General features: G+C 44.4%; 1 protein-coding gene and 1 pseudogene across 28 annotated transcripts in view; one reads left to right on the forward strand and one right to left on the reverse strand.

Annotated features, from left to right (window-relative positions):
- TENM4 (teneurin transmembrane protein 4) overlaps positions 1-22,506 on the forward strand; it is a 3,204,727-nt gene that overhangs the window by 2,846,238 nt on the left and 335,983 nt on the right. The gene's annotated exons all lie outside the window — the stretch shown is intronic.
- Positions 4,037-4,648, reverse strand: LOC118145594 (large ribosomal subunit protein eL32 pseudogene; annotated as a pseudogene). The gene has a single exon (XR_013523210.1). The product of XR_013523210.1 is annotated as a large ribosomal subunit protein eL32 pseudogene (transcript).

Below are 22,506 nucleotides of genomic sequence, written 5' to 3' on the forward strand. Positions count from 1 at the left end.
CTGGGGATCACGTGCAGCGGCTGCAGAACAGTAAGGGTTGCTGCCAGTTTTTTCTTGTGCTATCTTTGTCCCAGAAGGATAGCCGCCAGAAGTCAGTCTGAGCTGTCCTCTATGAGGTGACTCTGGACATACGGGGGTCAGGGAGCTGCTTGAGGAGACAGTCTGTTCTTTATAGGAGCTCAAGTGCTGAGCTGTGAGCTCCATTGTTCATTCAGAGCTGCTGGGCAGGTACGTTTAAGTTTGCTGCAGCAGGACTCATAACCCCCCCTTTTTTTCCCACAGGTGCTCTGTCCTGAGGAATTAGGGCTTTATGTATGAGTTTCTGTTGTGCTGCTGCCTTTTTTCAGGGCTGCCCTGCCCAGCAAGGAAGCAGGCTAGTCACTGTCTGCATGCAGAGGCTTTGCTGAGCTGCTGTTGGCTATACCCAGCTGCCATGTGAACTTCCCTGCAGTACTGTTTATATGGGTATATTTAGAACTGCCTCAACAATAGCAGCCCACCTCTATCATGGCAGACTCTCTCTGTAATGGCAGGTGGCCTCAGCAATGGCAGGCTGCCTCAGCAATTGCAAACTACCTCCATACTGGTGGACTGCCTCAGTAATGGTGGATGCCCCTCCCCCACAGAGCTGGGCCATCCCGGGGTCAGCTGTGCTTGCTGTGAAACTCTCAATCCAGAGTGTTTTCAAATGCTGTTTTTTTGTAGGGTTGGGACAAGCCAAGCCTGAACACCTGGCTCCCTGCCTCAGAGCCCTTTTTTTTTTTTTTAGTTGAATGCTCGACTGTCTCCCAGGTGTTCCAGTCGCCTTCTATGTGATTTCCCCTGTGGTGACCCACTGCACCAGCTGAAACAGCGGCACTGAGATTAGTGGCACCTTTTTGCCTGGGAATCTCCTGGCTTGGCTCCCTGTTTCAATCCCCTTTTTTAATCAGATGAATGGGTGACTCTGCCTTCCCAGGGCTCCAATCACCTGCTAAAATAGTGCCCAGACCCGTGTATTTTGTATGGAGAACTGCTGCGCCAGGACGTCAGCAAAACAGCCACACCAGCGAAAATAGCCATGCTGGCCAAAACAGCCGCACCAGCCAAACCAGCCACACTGGCAACCTGTGGGGCTTCTCTGCCTAGGAATCTCCTGGTCTATGGGCAATAAAAGTCCATCTGGAAATGCGGCATCTACTCACCGTCCATGCTTTCACTGGGAGCTGCAATCCTGAGCTGCTCCTAATTGGCAATCTTGGATCCCTCTCCTGGTTCATTTCTTAAAATTGCCATTTTGTCTTTCATCTCCTGTATTGTTCTTTTATATTCCTTAGAATCCTTGGATTGGGTTTCTTCTGAATCCTGATGATCTTTGCTCCTATTCATAATGTGAATTTTGTTTCTTTAATTTTGGCCATTTCATCCTGGTTAAGAATTATTGCTGGGAAACCAGTTCAGTCATTTGGAGATGAGAAGACACTTTGGCTTTTTGAAATGTCAGAGTTTTTACACAGGTTCTTATCTGTGTGGGCTGATGTTCTTTCAGTCTTTACAGTTGCTATCCTTCTGATAGGGTTTTTTTGCTTCTATCATCTTTGATATCCTTGGGTGTTTGATTTTGGTATAGGGTCGCTTCAGTCAAGGCAGGGTTTTTTTGCTTTTATCTTCTTTGATGCCCTTGGAGGTTTGATTTTGGTATAGGGTGGATTCAGTCAACCAGCCTTGTTTCTGGAAGATTTTAGGGAGCCAACGCTCAGCTTGGCAGTTTTGGGTTGGATACTGTAATTCTTGGCCCCTGCCTTTGTTCTCGAGGTTATGAACCTGCTGCATTGGAGGGGCTGAGGTGTTCCTAGTGCACAAGCCACAGCATTCCAATGGGTGGTACTGACCAAAGCACTTCATTGAGGCAGTGGCAGCAGGATCTATCCATGTTCACTTGCACATGTCAGCAACTGCAACAGCATGGCAGAGTACACATGTGTTGGCTAGGACAGAGTACTAGCAGATTTGAGACTGCAACATTCCTGTGTGCACTTGCACTGGCAGGAGTGGGGTGCTGGCAGGCACAAAGCTGCCAGCCTCTCTGCACAGGTTTACGGAAGGGGTGGCAGTGCAGGGGAGGTACAGGGCCACTAGTGTTCATATGTATTTTTATGTCAGCAATGGCAGCACAACCAGATACCCATGTATCAGTGGGGGGATGGGTATGGCAGGGTGTGCTCATGCCATTTAGTGCAGTGAGATATGCTTGTACATATGTGTTGGTGCGGGCAGGGAAGCCAGGTGTACCCTGGATAAACCAGAAATGCAGGGGATGGAACTACGGATGAAGGCATGCCAGCAAAACAGTGAAGGGAGGCTGCGGTGGTTGAGGGAAGAGTGCAGGTGAGTTGGTGCATTTAGCTAGGTTGTTTTGCTGAGGTTCTCCAATGGTCAGGCATCATCTGCTGACAAATGAGCTATGATGAGAGCCCCCAGGAAGCACCCTGGTTAGGCATCCAAGGATGTGTTGCAAGTAGGCATGGCCAAATTAGAGTCCCAACAGCATACAGGAGGGCACTTAGTTTGGACTGGCCCTGTCTTACAGGCAAGACCACTCTGCTCTGTCCAGCTTCACCAGTCCCCTTCAAGGCTAAAGTCTCTTAGAGTAGAATAGTGAGCCATGGAGAATGGCCATCCCTGGCCATGCTCTACTGCAGATGTTCCTGCACCAAACCCTTTGGGCTCTGCACAGGCTGGAATCCTGTTCCTACCACGTCTCTAAACATCTCTCCTTGCCAGCCCAAGTGTCCATGGGATTTGGGAGGTCTCCTGCTGCCAGGATTCTGGAGATTCATGGCAAGAGCATGCTATTCCTTGCCTGTTCAACTCACCCCTTCACCATGAGTTGCTAAGGGCCAGGCTGGTGCTCAGTAGCCCCATGCAGGATTCTCAGCTTCCTCCCTCTTCAGCCCAGCATCTGCATCTTTCCTTCATCCACTATCAATGCCTTCCCTCTGAAGATCTGCTTAGAATATATCAGTCTTCATTATGTCCCAGCCTCTCAGTGGCAGACATTTCTCCTGGCTCCATTCTTTTACTTTGAAGCTGTGTGTGTCTTACAATCTAAAAAAAACTTTCTACATGTTTCCTGTAGAAAATATATAATTGGATGTTGCTTTTTTATCTGCTCTCACAGTATCAACCTTTTGATTGGGTCCTTTAGGCCATATTCAATGTCATTATTTATATGATTGGATTTACATTAGCCACTTTCCTTTTTTTTTTTTTTTTGAGATGGACTCTCACTTTGTTGCCCAGGCTGGAGTACAGTGGTGCATCTTGGCTCACTGCAAACTCTACCTCCCAAGTTCAGGTGATTCTCCTGCCTCAGCCTCCCAAGTAGCTGGGACTACAGGCATGTGCCACCACACCTGGCTAATTTTTGTACTTTTAGTAGAGACAGGGTTTCACCATGTTGGCCAGGCTGGTCTCAAACTCCTGACCTCAGGTGATCCGCCTGCTTTGGCCTCCCAACCTGCTGGATTACAGGCATGAGCTACTGTACCTGGCTTTCCCTATTTGTTTTTTATAACTTCCCTGTCTTCTTTATTTCTCTGTTTCTACTCTGCTACCTTTTGTATGTTAAATAAAGTTTTTATATAGCATTGTAATACCTTTGTTGATTTTTTTAACTGTATTTGGAGGATTTTTTTAGTGGTTGCTCTAGGGAATACAAAATACATTTTAATTTGTCACAGTCTATTTCAGATGAATCCCACCAATTTCACTAAAACATGAAAACTATGCTCTAAGATGGCTCTATTCCTTTCTTCTTTCTTTTGCTATTTCTGTCACATATATATCTATACATGTTAAACACTTAACTATTCAGTATTATTGTTTTACTAAATCTTATATTTTTGAAATATGTTAAGAAAGCCGGGCGCGATGGCTCACGCCTGTAATCCCAGCACTTTGGGAGGCCGAGGTGGGTGGATCACGAGGTCAAGAGATCGAGACCATCCTGGTCAACATGGTGAAACTCCATCTCTACTAAAAATACAAAAAATTAGCTGGGCATGGTGGCGCATGCCTTCAATTTTTCAGGATAGTTTTGATGGATATAAAATTGTTAATTGACTGTTATTTCTCTAACAGCTCTGATATGCCCTCCATTGTTTAATATGAGAAGTCAGCCATTAATTTTATTGATGCTTTCCTTTTTTTTTTGAAAGAAGATGCCAGTTTTATTTAAACACAAAACATACACATAAGCTGTCTACTCATTTTCTTCACTGCGCAGCCTGGCAGTGGGGTTGGTGACTCTGATGGCCAGGTGGGCAGCTCTTTCCACGATGGCTTTGAGGTTCTTGGAGGAAACACTGTGAGCAATCTCAGCACAGTAAGATTTGTTGCACATCAGCAGCACTTCCAGCTCCTTGACGTTGTGGACCAGGAACTTCTAGAAGCCACCGGGCAGCATGTGCTTTGTTTTCTTGTTCCCATAACCAATGTTAGGCATCAGGATCTGGCCCTTGAACCTTCTATGAACCCTGTTGTCAATACCTTTGGGTTTCCACCAGTTACACTTAATTTTGACATACCAGTCTGACTGGTGCCGGATGAACTTCTTGGTTCTCTTTTTGATGATCTTGGGGTTCACACGGAGTCTAAGAGCGGCCATGATGCCTAGGAGGAGATGGCTGCCACCTCCGTAGGCAGTGTGGAGGAAGAGAGAAGGGACCGTATTGATGCTTTCCTATACATAATGAGCCATTTTTATCTTATTATTTTTGAGATTTTCTCTCTGTCTTTGGCTTTTAACAGTTTGACTATGATGTATCTCTGGATCTCTTTTCATTTATTTACTAGGGGTACATTTTGCTACTTGGATGTATAGATTAATGTTTTCCGTCAAATGCAGGGAAGTTTTAGTCATTATTTCTTCAAATATTTCCTCTGCACCTCTCTCTTCTCTTTCTCTGGTTTCTCTCTTTCTCCTCTCCTGGAGCCTTTTTTATATGTTTACTGTTGGGCTTAATGTTGTCTCACTCTCAGTCAGTGTCTGTTGACTACTTTCCTTGCTAAGTATGAGTCACACTTTCCTGTTTCTTTGTATACATGTCTTGTAATTTTGATTTTATTGTTAAAAACTGGACACTTCAGTTACTATATCATAGCAACTCTGGATTTTAATTTTTCTCCATGAAGATTGTTGTTACTGCTCTCTTTTTCTTTATTATCTTTATTTAGAACATGTCTGGACTAAATCTGTTAAATATTTCTCTCCTACAATGTGACCACTGGTGTCCCTAATCATTTTTATTTTCTTGTCACTTTTCAGCTTCTGACTATATAGCTTATTGGTCAACCAGTGATTGGACAGAGACTGTGCTCAAAACACCTGCAGGCGTTTGAGCCAGGTATCTGCCAATGGAGACGTGAGATGAAGGGAAGTATATTCAAAGTTTAGGTGGTTTGGAAATCTGTCTGGCTTTTGGTTTCCACTGCGTCCTTTTACGTCTCCAGTATGTATGCATGTATTCATTTATGCATCCTCAGGGTTAGCCCGAAGTATGAGAATAGTCTGCAACCTCTCTGGTCTCCACTCTTCATTCACATGTCAGCCAAAATATGCTTGCCCAACTATGACCTTATGTTACTAGAACCATTGGCCCTCCCCACTTACCTGCTGCCAAGAGTCATTACTTTTACTGACAATGCCACTGGCCATGGCCATCCGCTGCTGTTTTCATTGACCTCATAAGCCAAGTTGTCAATCCTCATAGCAACCTCATGCTGGCAGTAGCACCCTCACCCTGGCAGAACTTCTGTGCTGACCAAGGTGTGGTGGACAGGACAAGCCCAAGATGATAACCACTGATTCCCACTGTTCTCACCTAAAATATAGCAGTTTTTCAAGTATAATCACTTCTGAGATCATTGTATGCCTTTGGTCAATTTCCAGAACATTAAATCGTTATTTTTATCAGTTTTGTCTAACTTTATAGTTCCTTCTGAGAGGAGATGATTTGCCAACCTCCACATTTGGCCATAGGCCAAAATTCCCCCTATAATTTCTAAAGTCTTCTTAAATCTCTTTTGATTTTAACAAGTTCTAGGTGAGACTGACAGAGCAATGTTGTTAATGCCATTTCAAAGATAAAACAAAGCTCAGAGAGGTTAAATGACTTGTCCAGTGTCTTCCAGCTTGAAACTGACTGAGCCAGATTTCCAGTACAGTTTTTCATCTTTCAGTGCTTTTCTACTATTCCATGAAGACTGGGTGTGGTTCCATTGAGCATTGAGCAAAGAAGCTATCTTAATCAGCTTGGGTTGCTATAACAAAATACCATGGACTAGTGGCTTGAACCACAGACATTTATGTCTCACATTTCTCAAAGCTGGCAAGTCCAAGATCAAGGTGCCAGCAGATTTGGTTTTTGGTGAGGGCATACGTCCTGGCTGATAGACAGCTGCCTTTTCACTGTGTGTTCACATGGCCTTTCCTCAGTATGTATACATCAAGGAAAGACAGAGGAGAAAGAGAAGACCTCTCTCTTTTCCTCCTCTTATAAGGGCACTGATCCCGTCATGAGGGTCCCACCTCATGATCTCATCTAAACCTGATTACCTCCTAAAAAGACTCCACTCTCCAATGCCATCATATTACAGGTAGGGGTTCAACTTATGAATTCTAAAGGGACACATACATTCAAGCCATAACAGAAGCCAGCCCAGAACTTATCTTTCTCTTGCTGACCTGAGGCATGTACAGGTTCACTGGGTCTTCATATTCATCAAAGCCAAACCTCATGGAGAAAGAAACCATGGGTAAATTCCAGCTGTGGATACTGAAGCTCAGGGCCTTTCTTCTTCTCACCATTAAGATGAAAGGTGGTAGTGGGACGTCCTTTCTCCTGCAGCCATCCTACTGAGAGGCACTGTGCTTCGTATGTGGGTAGCTCCTGAATTATAATTATGGCACATAGTTTAACCAGTCTTAAAGTTGTAACAGTCATTTTATTCTTTCCAACTTTCTTTGTTAAAGGGTCTAGCAAAGAAAGGTAACATTTGCTTTAAGATTCAGAGTCATAGCCCCTCAAATCAGAGTATTATCTTCTGTGCCAAAACAAGGACATATGCAAACTTTGGAGACTGATGGGATTTGCCTGAGTCTCCAGAGAATAGTGTGAGCTCTTGGCAGAGGTCACATTCTCATGGGGAGAACATGCTGGACTGCTCTGAATTTTAGGGCCACTTTCCTAATGATGAAGTCTGTCACATTGAGCATTTACCATGTACCAAACACTGTTAGGAGCTTCATACACAGATCATGAATGTTCCTGGTCCTCAGCAGCCTGTGGTCACATTGATAGAAATAATTCAAATTTCCTGTATTCCTATACCCACCCTACCCCCCCAACAATTTGCACAGGACCTACAACTTACTGAGAGTTCTCCTTTGGGGCTTTCTGGAAGCCTCCAGAGGCCTCCTGTGTATTTAAAAAGAACTCTGCTTTGGTACCTTCACATCACACCCCTTGCTAATATTTTCTCTGACTACAGGCCACTGGGAAGGTGGCACCATGTCTCACCCCTTACAGCTGGAGCCCTCTACAAGACCACCATTTTTCTGCCCTAGAGTTATCCCCAAAGTCATCCCAAAGCTGCAAACCTTTAATCACTGCACTGTCTACACTGTGCCATAAACATGCTGTTTCCTAGAGAAAGGGAGAGAAGGAGCCTCACCTTGACTCTATGCTACGCTTGGTTCCTATGCCCCAAAGCAGCGCTGCTTGGGTCCACTATTTAATAGCCTCTTCAGCTTCCCAGTAAGGCTCAGAGTTCACCCTGAGCCCAGGCAGGAGAGCAGACCTTCCTAACTCTTCCAGGTATCCTTTGCTGTGTAACAAACTATCCCAAAACTCAAAGGCTTAAAATAACAGCCATGTATGATTTTTCATAATTCTGTGGATTGACTGGGCAGCTCTGTAAGTTCCGCACAGGGTCTCTTATGAGGCCATCATCACATGGTGGCTGGAGCTGATGGCTAGGGCTAAAATATGCAAGATGGCTTTATTCATGTGTTTTGTGCCTTCACAGGGTCAGTTGGAAGGCTGGCACCTTTGTCTGTCCATGTAGTCTTTCCACTTAGCTGGCTTAGACTTCTTTTCATGATAGTTGGATCTCAAGAGTGTTCTAATAGGGAAGTAGCACAGGTTACTTGTTCTCTTGGGGTGTAGGCCCAGAGCTAGCATCTACTGCATTCAATTAGTTAAAGTAGTCACAGGGCCAGCCAGGATTCACAAGGAGAGAAAATAAGCCCTATCTCATGATGAGGTTGGTGACAAAGAACTTGCAGCCATCTTTAAAATCCACTACCATTCCTAGTTTTTGAGGCTGTTCCCAAGGAAACAGTACTTCCTGTGACATTATTCTCTCCATGTAAATCAGCTGAGTAGAGGAGCAACTAAGGAGCGGATGACCTTACATAAGCAATCTCAGTTTAGGCTCAATGAGAACCACTCCACTGATCTCTTATGAGTCTTACTGCAATTCAGCAAGGTAGATTTTCGTATCTCCCATTGTGTATGTGAAGAAACTAAAATTCAGAGAGCTTAAGTGATCGACCCAAGGTTACACTGGTAAAATGGCCAATCCAGGAATTCAAACTGAGGTCAGCTTAACTCCAAAGCCAAAGCCCTTCTTGCCACCTTCACTCTGCATCTCATCTCTCTGAATCTTAGTTGCCTCCAATGTAACATGTTAAATTAAGCAAAAAAAAAAAAAAAAAATTATTTTCAAGGCCCATTCTAACTTTAAAATTTTATAATTCTTTTCCACCCACCACTTCCTGAAGAATCACATCTTCTGCTGCATTTGCTACTTTTCTGTATTTCTGTTGACATAGGATTTGTTTGTAAGGATTTTTTTTTTTTTTTTTTTTTTTTTGAGACGGAGTTTCGCTCTTATTACCCAGGCTGGAGTGCAATGGCGCGATCTCGGCTCACCGCAACCTCCACCTCCTGGGTTCAGGCAATTCTCCTTCCTCAGCCTCCTGAGTAGCTGGGATTACAGGCACGCGCCACCATGTCCAGCTAGTTTTTTGTATTTTTAGTAGAGACGGGGTTTCACCATGTTGACCAGGATGGTGTTGATCTCTTGACCTGGTGATCCACCCACCTCAGCCTCCCAAAGTGCTGGGATTACAGGCTTGAGCCACCGTGCCCGGCCGTTTGTAAGGATCTTATACTATATTTTAGAAATCCAAATGGCTCTTCAAGAGGCCGAGGCGGGTGGATCACGAGGTCGAGAGATCGAGACCATCCTGGTCAACAAGGTGAAACCCCGTCTCTACTAAAAATACAAAAATTAGCTGGGCATGGTGGTGCGTGCCTGTGGTCCCAGCTACTCGGGAGGCTGAGGCAGGAGAATTGGCTGAACCCAGAAGGTGGAGGTTGCGGTGAGCCAAGATCGTGCCATTGCACTCCAGCCTGGGTAAGAAGAGCGAAACTCCATCTCAAAAAAAAAGAAAGAAAGAAAAGAAATCCAAATGGCTCTTATGAAAAGGTCCTTCAAATTCCTGGCAGAAGATAATTGACTTCTAAACCCTCCTCAGTCCCATAAATCCCCTTTTGAATACTCAGTACTTTTCCTGCCAGCTGGGAGATGTCAAGGACAGGATTTCAGGAGTCACTCCTCTGCTTAAAAGCTTTCCATGGCTCCGGGAATGCCCTGAGGACAATATCTAAACTTTTGACATGGCATGCAAGATCTGGCTCTTCAATCTTATCTCCTACTATCACACTGAGATGCTTTGTTTTCAGTTAGTACAGTGTGTCTCTGTGATTTTGATTATCTTGTTGCGGTTGTCCAAAGGGCCTTTCTCTACCCCTTCCACTCCTGGTTAACTCTTACTCGTTCTAGGAAATACAGTGCATGTATCACAGAGGAGGCTAGACTTACAAGTCCATCTCCCTTCTCCCAGAGCACCCTTGACATAACTTTGTTACCTTACTCACTACTTTATGCTGAAACTCTTTATCTCTTAGTTCATATCTCCCAAAAGATATGAACTCCCTGAAGACCAGAATTGTGTTTTATTCTTCTGTAAAATACCAGCTTCCTGCACCAGTGCAGTGTGTTGCACAGAGGAGACATCCGGGCAATGGTTTAAACGAACACAGATCAGAAAAAGCTGTAAACTCCATTAGGACAAGCCTCCATTTGCCTTATTCACCAAAAAAATCCCCGGTGCCTAACACAAAACAGAGATTGATACTTATCAGGTCTCCATGTGCAAGCCTGGACCCAGCAAGTCTGAAGTCCTGCCTGCCTTAGCTAATCATCCCTACCCCAAGCCTCTCACCCCACCCTGCCGTCTTAACTGTTCTTACGATTATGTGAATACTTCTCACCCCACCCTGCCATCTTAGCTGTTCTTATGATAATGTAATACTCCTCTCCCCACCCTCCCATCTTAACTACTCTTTTGCCTTACCTCACTGCCATTGTAACTGAATTTATGGTAATTTATACTCCTTGCCCCTACCCACCACCCATCAGTTATTACAGAATAACTGATCTTATTCTGTAATATCCCTGTCCCCCCCAAAAATCGCCCCAACCTATAAAACCAATTCCCACCCTTAACCCCTTCACCTGTCCTTTCTCAGATTCAGCCTGCTTGCACCCAAGTGTGAAATGAAATGGCCTTGTCACCCAAAAAAAGCCTGTTTGGAAGATCTCTTTATTAAATGTGTTTAATATTTGGTACTCTTGGGTGTGAATAACCATACTCTGGCTAAGAAGTATATCTTCACTTATTGCCTTATGTCTGTATCTTCCCTAGTCTTCAAACAACTCTTCCAATTCTCCATTTCCCACCCTTCCACTCTGGCCATGATAGAATAACTGGAATTGGACTAGCCATCCTACCATACACAATTGTAAAAATCGTGTATGGTAGGATAGCTAGTTCTGATTTTAGATAAAAGGCAGCAAAAAGCTATGGCTTCCAAGAGGTAGAAAACTGCACAAGTTGCATGGTTGTTCCAGCTTTCAGCTTAGAGGAACTTCATAAAACTCCAAGGAAGCAGAGTTCAAATAGAACACAGCCATCCTACTAGTTTAGGGCCACTGACAAGTTTGGAATTTGTGGGATAAGGTACTAGAGAGAAAAGGCTCCAGAAATCCGCAATGAGGTATTCATGAGCCTTTGATTAATACTAAGCTTCAGGCCGGGCGCAGTGGCTCAAGCCTGTAATCTCAGCACTTTGGGAGGCCGAGGAGGGTGGATCACGAGGTCAAGAGATCGAGACCATCCTGGTCAACTTGGTGAAACCCTGTCTCTACTAAAAATACAAAAAATTAGCTGGGCATGGTGGCACGTGCCTGTAATCCCAGCTACTCAGGAGGCTGAGGCAGGAGAATTGCTTGAACCCAGGAGGCTCAAGCATTTGGGGTTGGGGGGCCCTGAATCAGCTAGATTGGTCAGTCAGGACTTCCCGGAAGAGGTCATGACTGAGATGAGTCTTAAGGATATCAGAAACGGGCAAAGTACAAAATACAGATGCAACAAAAGTCCATATGCCTACATTAGAGCACACAGTGAGAGGAGCCAGGGTCGGTGGGATGGTGGGAAGAAGTCCTCCTACAAGCTGCACATTCTCCTTTGCTTCTCCTCCCCAGCAGGTGCCCTCAGGCCTGAACTCCTTTTCCTAACAGAAGTCTGCCTCTGCAGTAACTCTCACTCCTCCTTAGTGCATGTTACAGGGAATTAAATTCCTTTGGAATAGATCTACCTTCAGAGTGTGAAGTTAATGAGTCACTATTTTTCAAATTTAGGGAAAATCCATAGTTGTCGCAGCTTTATAGCTTGGTATTATTGGATAATCAAACACAACTATTTTCTTAAAATAGAGTGGGGTTTCCTGCACCCCTTCCTGTTCCTATCCCAGCTGCCTCCACAGCGGCAGAGAGTGGGGAAGCCAGTGTTTTGCCTGGGTCTGGGCCCACATTGCTCTTTTTATCCCAGACTATATAATTGGCCCTTGCAGACAGAGGTTAATTTCCTACTGTGAATTCCCTACCAAATTAGTAGGGGTCCTTGGGGAAAACCAGGGGAGAAATTGCTTCCAGGTGGCACCCGGTCTCCCTGCATGGCTATGAGAAAGTCCACATGAGGAAGTGTGATGCACAAGGGCTTTGGAAACCTCCCACAGACCCAGGTGTTAGCTGAGCCACTTATTAGCCAAGTGCCCTAGGGCTGGTGGTCTAACTGAAGGCTTCAGTTTACTCACCTGTAAAATAGGGAGAATACCACCCTATACTAACTGTGGTAAGGGATGTAACAGTTGTGGTACGGTACTTATATGCACAAGCATTCATCAAGTTCTCTTGCCTCTTGGTTGCTCGGTACAATCTTGCTACCATCTCCCTTTCTTTCTCAGAGAAAACTCCCTTTCTGAAACCTTCGAGTAACCTACCTCTGAGGTGTTTCCTTTCTATCAGCAAGAAGCAATAATGAATCCTTTTTTTTAACCTCAAAGGGGATGTGAAGTTCAAATAAGGGACTAGATAGGGACATTTTAAAACTTATTTTAAATATTCTACCAGTGTTTCTCAGCAGGGCTCCACTGGCATTTTGGGCAGGACAGTCTTAGCATTCCCAGCTTTAGTGTATTCAGTGCCAGTAGCAGCCTCCTTAGTCATTGTGGCTACCACAAACAACCTGCACACAGCTCCACATACACAAACACACACACAGCCCATGCCCCATGTGAGAAATCACTGCTAGGTAATAGTCTGATCTCACCTATGCAGCGTTAATTATCTCTCTGGGTCCCATGTCCTAACAGCATTGATAAAAAAACAAGTATTCAATTCATAACCTTATTGCTTATGTGTATTTCTTTTTAATATACTTTTTTTTTTTTTTTTTTTGAGACGGAGCTTTGCTCTTGTTACCCAGGCTGGAGTGCTATGGCTCAATCTCAGCTCACCGCAACCTCCGCGTCCTGGGTTCAGGCAATTCTCCTGCCTCAGCCTCCTGAGTAGCTGGGATTATAGGCACATGCCACCATGCCCAGCTAATTTTTTTGTATTTTTAGTAGAGACGGGGTTTCACCATGTTGACCAGGATGGTCTCGATCTCTTGACCTCGTGATCCACCCGCCTCCACCTGCCAAAGTGCTGGGATTACAGGCGTGAGCCACGGCGTCCAGCTTAATATACTTTTTCTAATTATGCAAGTTAATACATGGTAGTTGAAAATGTCAAACAATAGAGAAGCATGACAAGTAAAACAAACAGAAAATCTCCAGCATTAACATTTTAAATATTTATACTATTTTTATTTTAAAACTAATAAAATCACATGGTTAAAAATTCAAGTACTGCTAAAGGGTGTAAAATGAAAAGTAAAGGTCTTTAGCATCCACACCCATCCTGTTGTTCACAGTGTTATATGTATCTTTCTAGGAATTTCTATACAGACTCATATCTGTGTGTTTGTGTGCTCTTTTCAAATATGCATGGAATCTTTTTTTGCTGTTCTGCACATTGTTTTTTTTCCACTGAACAGTATATCTTGTGGATTACTACCTCGCAGCACATTTAGATCTTCCTCATTCTTTTTAACAGCTTCAGAATAGTCCATGGCATAGAGGGCCCCGGCGTTTTCTGTGTCTTCCCTGTTACAAACAGCACTGCCATAAAGATTGTCCTCCATGCCAGCTGCACGGTCCTCTGGTCCTGTTGTTCTCAGTGGGATTTTGAGGACAGATATCCACTGCAGGAGGAAAGCCACACTCAGGTGACCCCAAGCTGAGCAGGAGAGACTGGAGACTCATGACAGGAAGTCAGACCACTTGGGTTCCAAAGGCAGCTTAGCCGCTCTGTCTCTGAGTAGCCTTGAGCTGTCTTCTTTGGGCCATGGCTTTCTCAGCTATAAACTTAGTGGTTAGGACAAAATGGCTCCTATTCCTCTAACATACCTGTGAGTCTAAAACTGTAAATCAGTTCTAAAGTGACCCTGAGACTCAATCAAAGAGGCCAAAGAGCCAAATCATCTTTTTTTTTTTTTGACAGATGACAGATCTCACTCCTGTCACCCAGGCTGGAGTGTGATGCAGTCATGGCTCACTACAGCCTCAACTTCCCGAGGCTCAGGTGATTCTCCCACCTTAGCCTCCCTAGTAGCTGGGACTACAGGTTTGTGCCACCACACCCAGCTAATTTTTTTTTTTTTTTTTTTTGAGAGAGTTTCACTCTTGTTACCCAGACTGGAGTGCAATGGCACCAACTCGGCTTACTGCAACCTCCACCTCCTGGGTTCTGGCAATTCTCCTGCCTCAGCCTCCCGAGTAGCTGGGATTACAGGCATGCGCCACCATGCCCAGCTAATTCTTTTGCATTTTTTTAGTAGAAACGGGGTTTCACCATGTTGACCAGGATGGTCTTGATCTCTTGACCTCGTGATCCACCCGCCTCGGCCTCCCAAAGTGCTGAGATTACAGGCTTGAGCCACTGCGCCCGGCCTCCAGCTAATTTTTTGTATTTTTTTTTTCCTTTTAGTAGAGACGGGGTTTCGCCAGGTTGCCCAGGCTGGTCTTGAACTCCTGGGCCCAAGTGGTCTGTCTGCCTCAGCCTCCCAAGGTGCTGAGATTACAGGCATGAGCCATAGTGCCCAGCCTAAACCATCATTTTTACCCTCCACGCTAGACCATTGCTACATTCATAAAGCGCTGCTGCTTCAAAGAGAGAGAGCATCCAGGGAGGGAGAGCTCAACCTGGGACAAAAGGAATGTCAAAGCTCTATGAGTTAGTGCAGAGGAACTAGAGCTGTTTAACCTGAAGACAAGAAGGCTGAACTGTTATTTAACCTCTATGAATCTATGAAGGGTTTGTCTGAAAAGAGTTCTTAACACTTGTTCTTCGTGTTCTCAGAAGATGAAGCAAAAGAAAAGGAACTGAAATGAAAGCAGTAGAAATTTGTGTGAAATGGAGAAGACATTTATTTGATTACTGGGATTAAACAAAAAGAAAACAGAAGTTGCTACCAAAAAATATTATATGGCTAACTCTGGATGTATTTGAACACAGTTAAAGCATCTGCCTCAGACTGGACCAAAAATATTTCTTGATGCTTTCCCACATCCTGTGACTCTTTCCCAGTCTTTAATTTCTAAGTTCTGACCAAAATGTAACCTCTGGTTAATGCTAATAGAAGATAATAATAATGTGTAAGGAAGAGAATTGACAACGAACCCAGCTGAACTGTTGATGCATTTTGGGCCTTCAACAGGACTAATTTATTAATAAACAAGTTGCAAATTTTTATTTCTTGTCTGTAAAATTTGACATTTTTCAGGCCTGTTGGATTAACGTTGAGAGGATACAGCTGAAATGTGTAAGATCTCGACCTTAGCTGTGTGGATAGAGCACAAAAAAATATATATATATATAAAGAGAATCGTGGCCTCACTCAGTGGCTCACGCCAGCAGTCCGAGCACTTTGGGAGACCAAGGCAGGAGGATCACTTGAGCTCAGGAGTCAAGACCAGCCTAAGCAACAAAGTGGGACCCTGTCTCCACAAAAATGAAACAAATTAGCAGAGCATGGTGGCACATGCCTATGGTCCCATCCACTCAGGGGGCTGAGGTGGAAGGATTGCTTGAGCCTGGAAGGTTGAGGTTGCAGTGAGTGTGACCATGCCACAGCACTCTAGTCTAGGTGACCGGACAGAGTAAGATCCTGTCTTTAAAAAAAGGGAGTGAGCGGATTATGAAAACCAAGGAACAATTTAAAACCCAGGCTATACATTGAGAAACAGCTACCTGCATCTGAGCCCTGAAGTGAGGTCTTGTGATTTCTTTTTATGTGTATGCTCCTCAGTGAGAGCTGCTTACCACTTAATTCAAATAGCCATTATGTATTAGTTTCCAATATCTTTCTTTTTTTTTTTCTCAAAGATGGGGTTTTACCATGTTGCCCAGGCTGATCTCAAACTCCTGACCTCGGATGATCTGCCCACCTCGGCCTCCCAAAGAGCTGGAATTACAGGTGTGAGCCACTGTGCCCAGCCTGCATTTGTTTCCGATTTCTACATAACAAATTACCCCAAAATGTAGCTGTTTAGCACAACAACATTTGTTATTTTACACAGTTGCTGAGAGTCAGGAATCCACAGGCAGCCACAGGCAGTGATTTGACTTTTTGTTTTAGCTAGGGTTGCAACCATCTGAAGACGTGGCCAGGGCTGGACTATTGATCACTAAGGTAGCTCACTGACACGGTTGACAAACTGATACTGGCTGTTGGCAGGAAGCCTCAGTTTGTTACACGTGGACCCCTCTGTTGCTATTTGAGTATCCTCACAACATGGCAGCTGGTTTCTTCCAGAGCAGGTTATTTGAGTAGACCTAACGAGTAAACCACAGTATCTTCTATGAGCAAGCCTTGGAATTCAGACTCTCATTCTACAGTATCCTGTTGGTATCACAGGTCCGCTCTACTGAGCTGAATTATACAAGGGCTCGAATATCAGAAAGTGAAGCTCATCAGCAGCCATCTTGGACCTGGCTACACCTTACATGAGAGTCTCTTGTGTTGTCAAGAGGTAATAGCACCAGCCTAAACAGAGCTGGCCCTGAGACCTGGCCCTGCTTGGGTGAGTGGCCTGGGGGAAACAATGTAACCTGTCTTACCATCAGTTTCTTCATCTATCAAATAGAAAGAATAGTAGTACCTACTTCTCTAAGTTATAATGAAGATTAGATGAGATAGAATAAATAAGATCCTGGAGGCCGGGTGCGGTGGCTCAAGCCTGTAATCCAAGCACTTTGGGAGGCCGAGGCGGGTGGATCACGAGGTCAAGAGATCAAAACCATCCTGGTCAACATGGTGAAACCCCGTCTCTACTAAAAATACAAAAAATTAGCTGGGCATGGTGGTGCGCGCCTGTAATCCCAGCTACTCGGGAGGCTGAGGCAGGAGAATTGCCTGAACCCAGGAGGCGGAGGTTGCAGTGAGCCAAGATCGCACCATTGCACTCCAGCCTGGGTAACAAAAGCGAAACTCCATCTCAAAAAAAAGATCCTGTACAGTGCCTCCAAGATAGAAGGTGGCTATAATAGTAAGTACTATTTTTGTCATTTAAATATAGCACCTTCACATTTATCATCTTTTAGATTTACATTTTATGTGCCCTATCTGAAGAATTTTAAGGAATAAGATGTGTGCATTACAGTGTATAAAGCACACTCACATGTACAATGATATTTTGTCGTGTATCCTTGCCTGCAGCCATAGCCCAAATCAAGATATAAACCATTTTTAGCAAACCTGTAAGATTCCCTCATGTACTCACCTACCCTGAGACAACTACTATTCTGACTTCTCTAAGAATTGCTAAGTTTTTAAATTGCTCTTGAATTTTATAAACACAGACCCATGCAGTGTGGACTCTTGCATCTGGCTTCTTTCACTGAACATGAATGAATCTGTGAAAAAGTCTGTGAGATGCATCCACGCCGTTGCATTTATCAGTAGTTTTTTTTTTTTCTTAATTGCCGTGGAGCTTCCCATTGTATGAATGTACTGCAATTTATGTATCAGTTCACCTGCTGATGGGCATTTAGATTGTTTCCAGACTATTATGAATAAAGCTGCTATGAACATCACTGTTGTTATATCATCAGCACCACCGGGTAGACTGAGAATGTGAAAGTACCCAGCTGGAAAACTATATGATTGATAGAGAAATAATATGATGGGGAGGAAGCAATAAAATTGTTGCTGTTGCTGCTGCTGCTATTATTATTATACCTAAAATTTATTAAGGCTTTTCTGTGGGCCAGATGTTAGAAAATGTATTTGTGTATTCTTTTTCATATTTAACCCTCACAGAATCTGTATAAGGGAACATAATTCTCTTCATTTGACAGTTGAGGGAAATTGACACAGAGAGGTTAAGTGATTTGCTTACGATCAAAATGACAATCACCAGCCAGGCGGGGTGGCTCACACCTATAATCCCAGCACTTTGGGAGGCCAAGGCAGATGGATCACCTGAGGTCAGGAGTTCAAGACCAGCCTGGCCATCATGGCAAAACCTCGTCTCTCCTAAAAATGCAAAAGTTAGCCAGGCATCATGGCAGGTGCCTATATTCCCAGATATTCAGGAGGCTGAAGCAGGAGAATCACTTGAACTCATAAGGTAGAGGGAGGAGGAAGGAGGTTGCAGTGAGCTGAGATGACACCACTGCACTCTAGCTGGGCAACAGAGTGAGACTCCGTTTCAGAAAACAAACAACAACAAAAACCAAATTGACAATCACCCAAAGAACCAAAATAAAATTTGTCCATTTGGCCCCACACTATGCCAGGGGTCAGAGAACCTGGGCAAAAGTCACCAGATCCACTTATAGTGTGACAAGTTCCCATGTAATCTCCCCAAGCTACAGTTTCCTCATCTGAAAGCAGGGATGATTGTACTGAAAACCGTAGAGGAGGAAAAGAATTTATGAGAATAAGATATAGAATCACTTAGCTCAGTGTCTGGAATACAGTATATGTTTGATTAATATCAGGTTTCTTCCTTCTGCAAAATTAAAAATCCTTAATTTCAGAGATGTTTCTTTGAATTATAGAACTTTCATAAATCTTGCTTCACTCCTTCAGCCAACACCCAAGTTAGAATTCCCTTGGAAACTACAAATTTGTATCACATTTTATCTGCCCCAGCATCCCTGCTTGTCCATTCTAGGAGTAAGAAGACCCAATAGAAGAAAAAGGAATTTGGGCCAGGCGCGGTGGCTCACGCCTGTAATCCCAGCACTTTGGGAGGCCGAGGCGGGTGGATCACGAGCTCAAGAGTTCGAGACCATCCTGGTCAACATGATGAAACCCCGTCTCTACTAAAAATACAAAAAATTAGCTGGTAGTGGTGCATGCCTGTAATCCCAGCTACTCGGGAGGCCGAGGCAGGAGAATTGCCTGAACCCGGGAGGCGGAGGTTGCGGTGAGCCGAGATCGCGCCATTGCACTCAAGCCTGGGTAACAAGAGCGAAACTCCGTCTCAAAAAAAAAAAAAAAAAAAGACATATTAACTTCTTTAACATACAGAAAGGCCTATCAATCAATCAATAGATAAAATAAACAACACAATACAAAAATATACACAGAAATGTATGGCAATTCTTGGATGAGTAAATTTTTTTTTTTTTTGAGATGGAGTTTCACTCTTGTTACCCAGGCTGGAGTGCAATGGCGCGATCTCGGCTCACCACAACTCTGCCTCCCGGGTTCAGGCAATTCTCCTGCTTCAGCCTCCCGAGTAGCTGGGACTACAGGCACACGCCACCATGCCCAGCTAATTTTTTGTATTTTTAGTAAAGACGGGGTTTCACCAAGTTGACCAGGATGGTCTCGATCTCTTGACCTCGTGATCCACCCGCCTCAGCCTCCCAAAGTGCTGGGATTAAAGGCGTGAGCCACCGCGCCCGGCTGGATGAGTAAATATTATAAATATCTCATAAACATAGAAAAATGCTCAAACTCAGTTACAGTAATGAATATCAAAAGGGCTTTAAGCTATTTTACACCTATCAGGTCAGTGAGGATTTAAAAGGTTAAGACTACTGAGGGTTGCTCGGGTTGTGGAGAAACACACGTTATTAGTGAGAGTATAAAATCTGTACATTCTTGGCCGGGCACGGTGGCTCAAGCCTGTAATCCCAGCACTTTGGGAGGCCAAGGCGGGTGGATCACGAGGTCAAGAGATCGAGACCATCCTGGTCAACATGGTGAAACCCTGTCTCTACTAAAAAAAAAAAAATTAGCTAGGCACGGTGGCGCGTGCCTGTAATCCCAGCTACTCAGGAGGCTGAGGCAGGAGAATTGCCTGAACCCAGGAGGCGGAGGTTGCGGTGAGCTGAGATCGCGCCATTGCACTCCAGCCTGGGTAACAAGAGCAAAACTCTGTCTAAAAAAAAAAAAATCTGTACATTCTCTTTTGGAAAGTAATTTGGAGTTGTCTTTTAAATTTTTTAAATATTTTTTTTGGTCCAGCAATTTATCTTTCAGCTTGCAACAATACGCATTCCAGTGTGACCAAATAAAAAAAATATATCTGTATGGCATGTGTACATCAAATACCCATAGGGCATGGCACGGAGTAGGTACCAAACTAATGATGGTTTTTATGAATAAGCGAGCATTGTAAAGCCAGCACAGTCCTGAGCACTTTGCATGTATTAACTCATTGGATTCTCACGAACAGCCTGTGAGGTAGATGCCGTTTTTATCTGCATTTTACAGATGAGGACACTGAAGAGAAGTTAAGTAACTTGAATAAGATCACACATTAAGTGGTAGAGCCAGGATCCCACCCCTGACACTCTAGTGTTGCAGCATGGCTCTCCAGCAGAACTTAACTGCTGTAATGGAAATGGTCTCTAACTCGTGCTGTCCAATATGGTAGCCACGGACTGCATGGAATCACTGGGCACTTGAAATGGGGCTGTTGTGCCTGAGGAGTTGAGACTTGTTCTTATAAGAGTAAATATTTAAATAATTAAATAATACTAAATATTAAAATTTAATGATAAAATGGCTACCATATTGGACAGCACAGCTCTAGAATCTGTTCTTTTTTTTTTTTTTTGAGATGGAATCTCGCTCTTGTCTCTGTCGCCCAGGCTGGAGTGCAGTGGCACAATCTCAGTTCTCTGCAACCTCCACCTCCTCAGTTCAAGCGATTCTCCTGTCTCAGCCTCCTGAGTAGCTGAGACTACAGGTGTATACCACCACACCCAGCTATTTTTTCCTGTTTTTAGTAGAGACAGGGTTTCACTGTGTTAGCCAGGGTGGTCTCGATCTCCTCACCTCATAATCCCGCTGCCTTGGCCTCCCAAAGTATTGGGATTACAGGTGTGAGCCATGGGGCCCGACCAGAATCTGTTCTTAACCACTCTTCCGTATTGGCTATGGTTACTAGTAGTAATAGCAGAAGCACAGCAGCAGAGGTAATGAGAGTATTTTGGTGCATTAGAAGGAAGAATGTTATGGCAGTCAGAGCTCAATGTGACTGAAATAGGTTTCCTCTGGAGTAGTGAGTTCCTTGCCATGTCAGCAGCAACCATATTGTAGATGAGATTCAGGCACTGCATGTACGAAGAGTAAGAGGGCAGATAACAGTAAGAGGGTGGAGAGTTACTGATTTTGAAGGTTTAGTTCATCAGTGAGACTCTGATCCTAAATGGCAAATGCAATCCGCACACCTCATCCCACTAACACTTCAGGTGGGCAACTGTGTCACCATAATTTTTCCTTTCAAGAGCTCTCAAGGGCATCTAGCCCCTCAGAGAAGGGGGAATTAACACTTACTGGCTATGTGCTCCATGCCAAATACTTTACCAGCCTTCATTTAGAATGTTCTAAGCCTTATATGAGTGTAACAAGGCAGATGTTGTAAATCCCCAGTTTGCTTTTGGAGGACTCTAAAGCTCAGAGAGATTAAGTCACCTATTATTACAGATTACAAAGTAAGATGCAGAGATGGGGTTTGAACTTAAACCTTCCTACGTCTCTAACCTGCTTCCCTCATTTTTCAGAGAAGAAACTGGAGGCCCAGGGAAAGCCAGGGTCCAGAGGGCCTGGGGCTTTGTACTGCCCAATCCCCTCATTCCTGGAATCCTCTCCACATGACCCTTGACAGGTAGAGGAGCATTCATTTCCTCTAGGACATTCCCTGAAGCCTCCATTTTATAGCTGAGAAAACAAAGTCCTGTTTAGGCTTGTGATTTGCTCAAGGTCACAAAGAAAGTGTGACACGAGGCCAAAAGCCAGGACTCCCGTCTCCCTCTCATGAGCTGCCACCCCACTGAACCCACCCAGCCGCACCCCCACAGGATAGGACACTACTCAGGAGAGAGGCTTGGCCTCTAAGGCCTCTAAGGGTGGCAAGCCTTCCTGTGTCTTCTGAATCTTCTCCCCTGTTGGTAGGCGTGCCCTGAAGGTAGTACATCCGCACTGCCAGGCTTGGCACATGCCAGGAAAGGCCTCTCCCAGTCTTCAGGAAGCCCCTAGTCTCCAGCATGTACCACACTGTGCAAGTCAATGGTTTTTTCATCAGAAGTCCCATAGTGACTGTAAATTCCTTGAGGACAGAGCCATGACCCATGCATGTGTGCCTAGAACCCAGGGCAGGACATCGTGAACATCAGGAATGTGTCGTCGAATGGATGGCAAAACAAAAGCACAGACTAGGGCACAGTTTCGCTGGCTTGTGGCAGTAGCAGCAGTTTTCATCACCTGCAAACAGATATTGAAACATCTAAGAGGTTTGTTGTAAAATAAGGCACTGAGAGTGTATTGACACACAGTGGGTGACACACTCATGGGTAAGTTTCCTGAGGGAAGCCTCACTGGCCTATCCCCAGTTCCTGACACAGAGCCTGACATGAGCATGGCTTTCTGTAAATACCTGATGAATGAATGAGTCGATGCATGAATGACTTAACAAACAACTAAGA

Source organism: Callithrix jacchus, chromosome 10 (assembly GCF_049354715.1).
Source record: "Callithrix jacchus isolate 240 chromosome 10, calJac240_pri, whole genome shotgun sequence".
NCBI classification, from domain to species: Eukaryota; Metazoa; Chordata; class Mammalia; order Primates; family Cebidae; genus Callithrix; species Callithrix jacchus.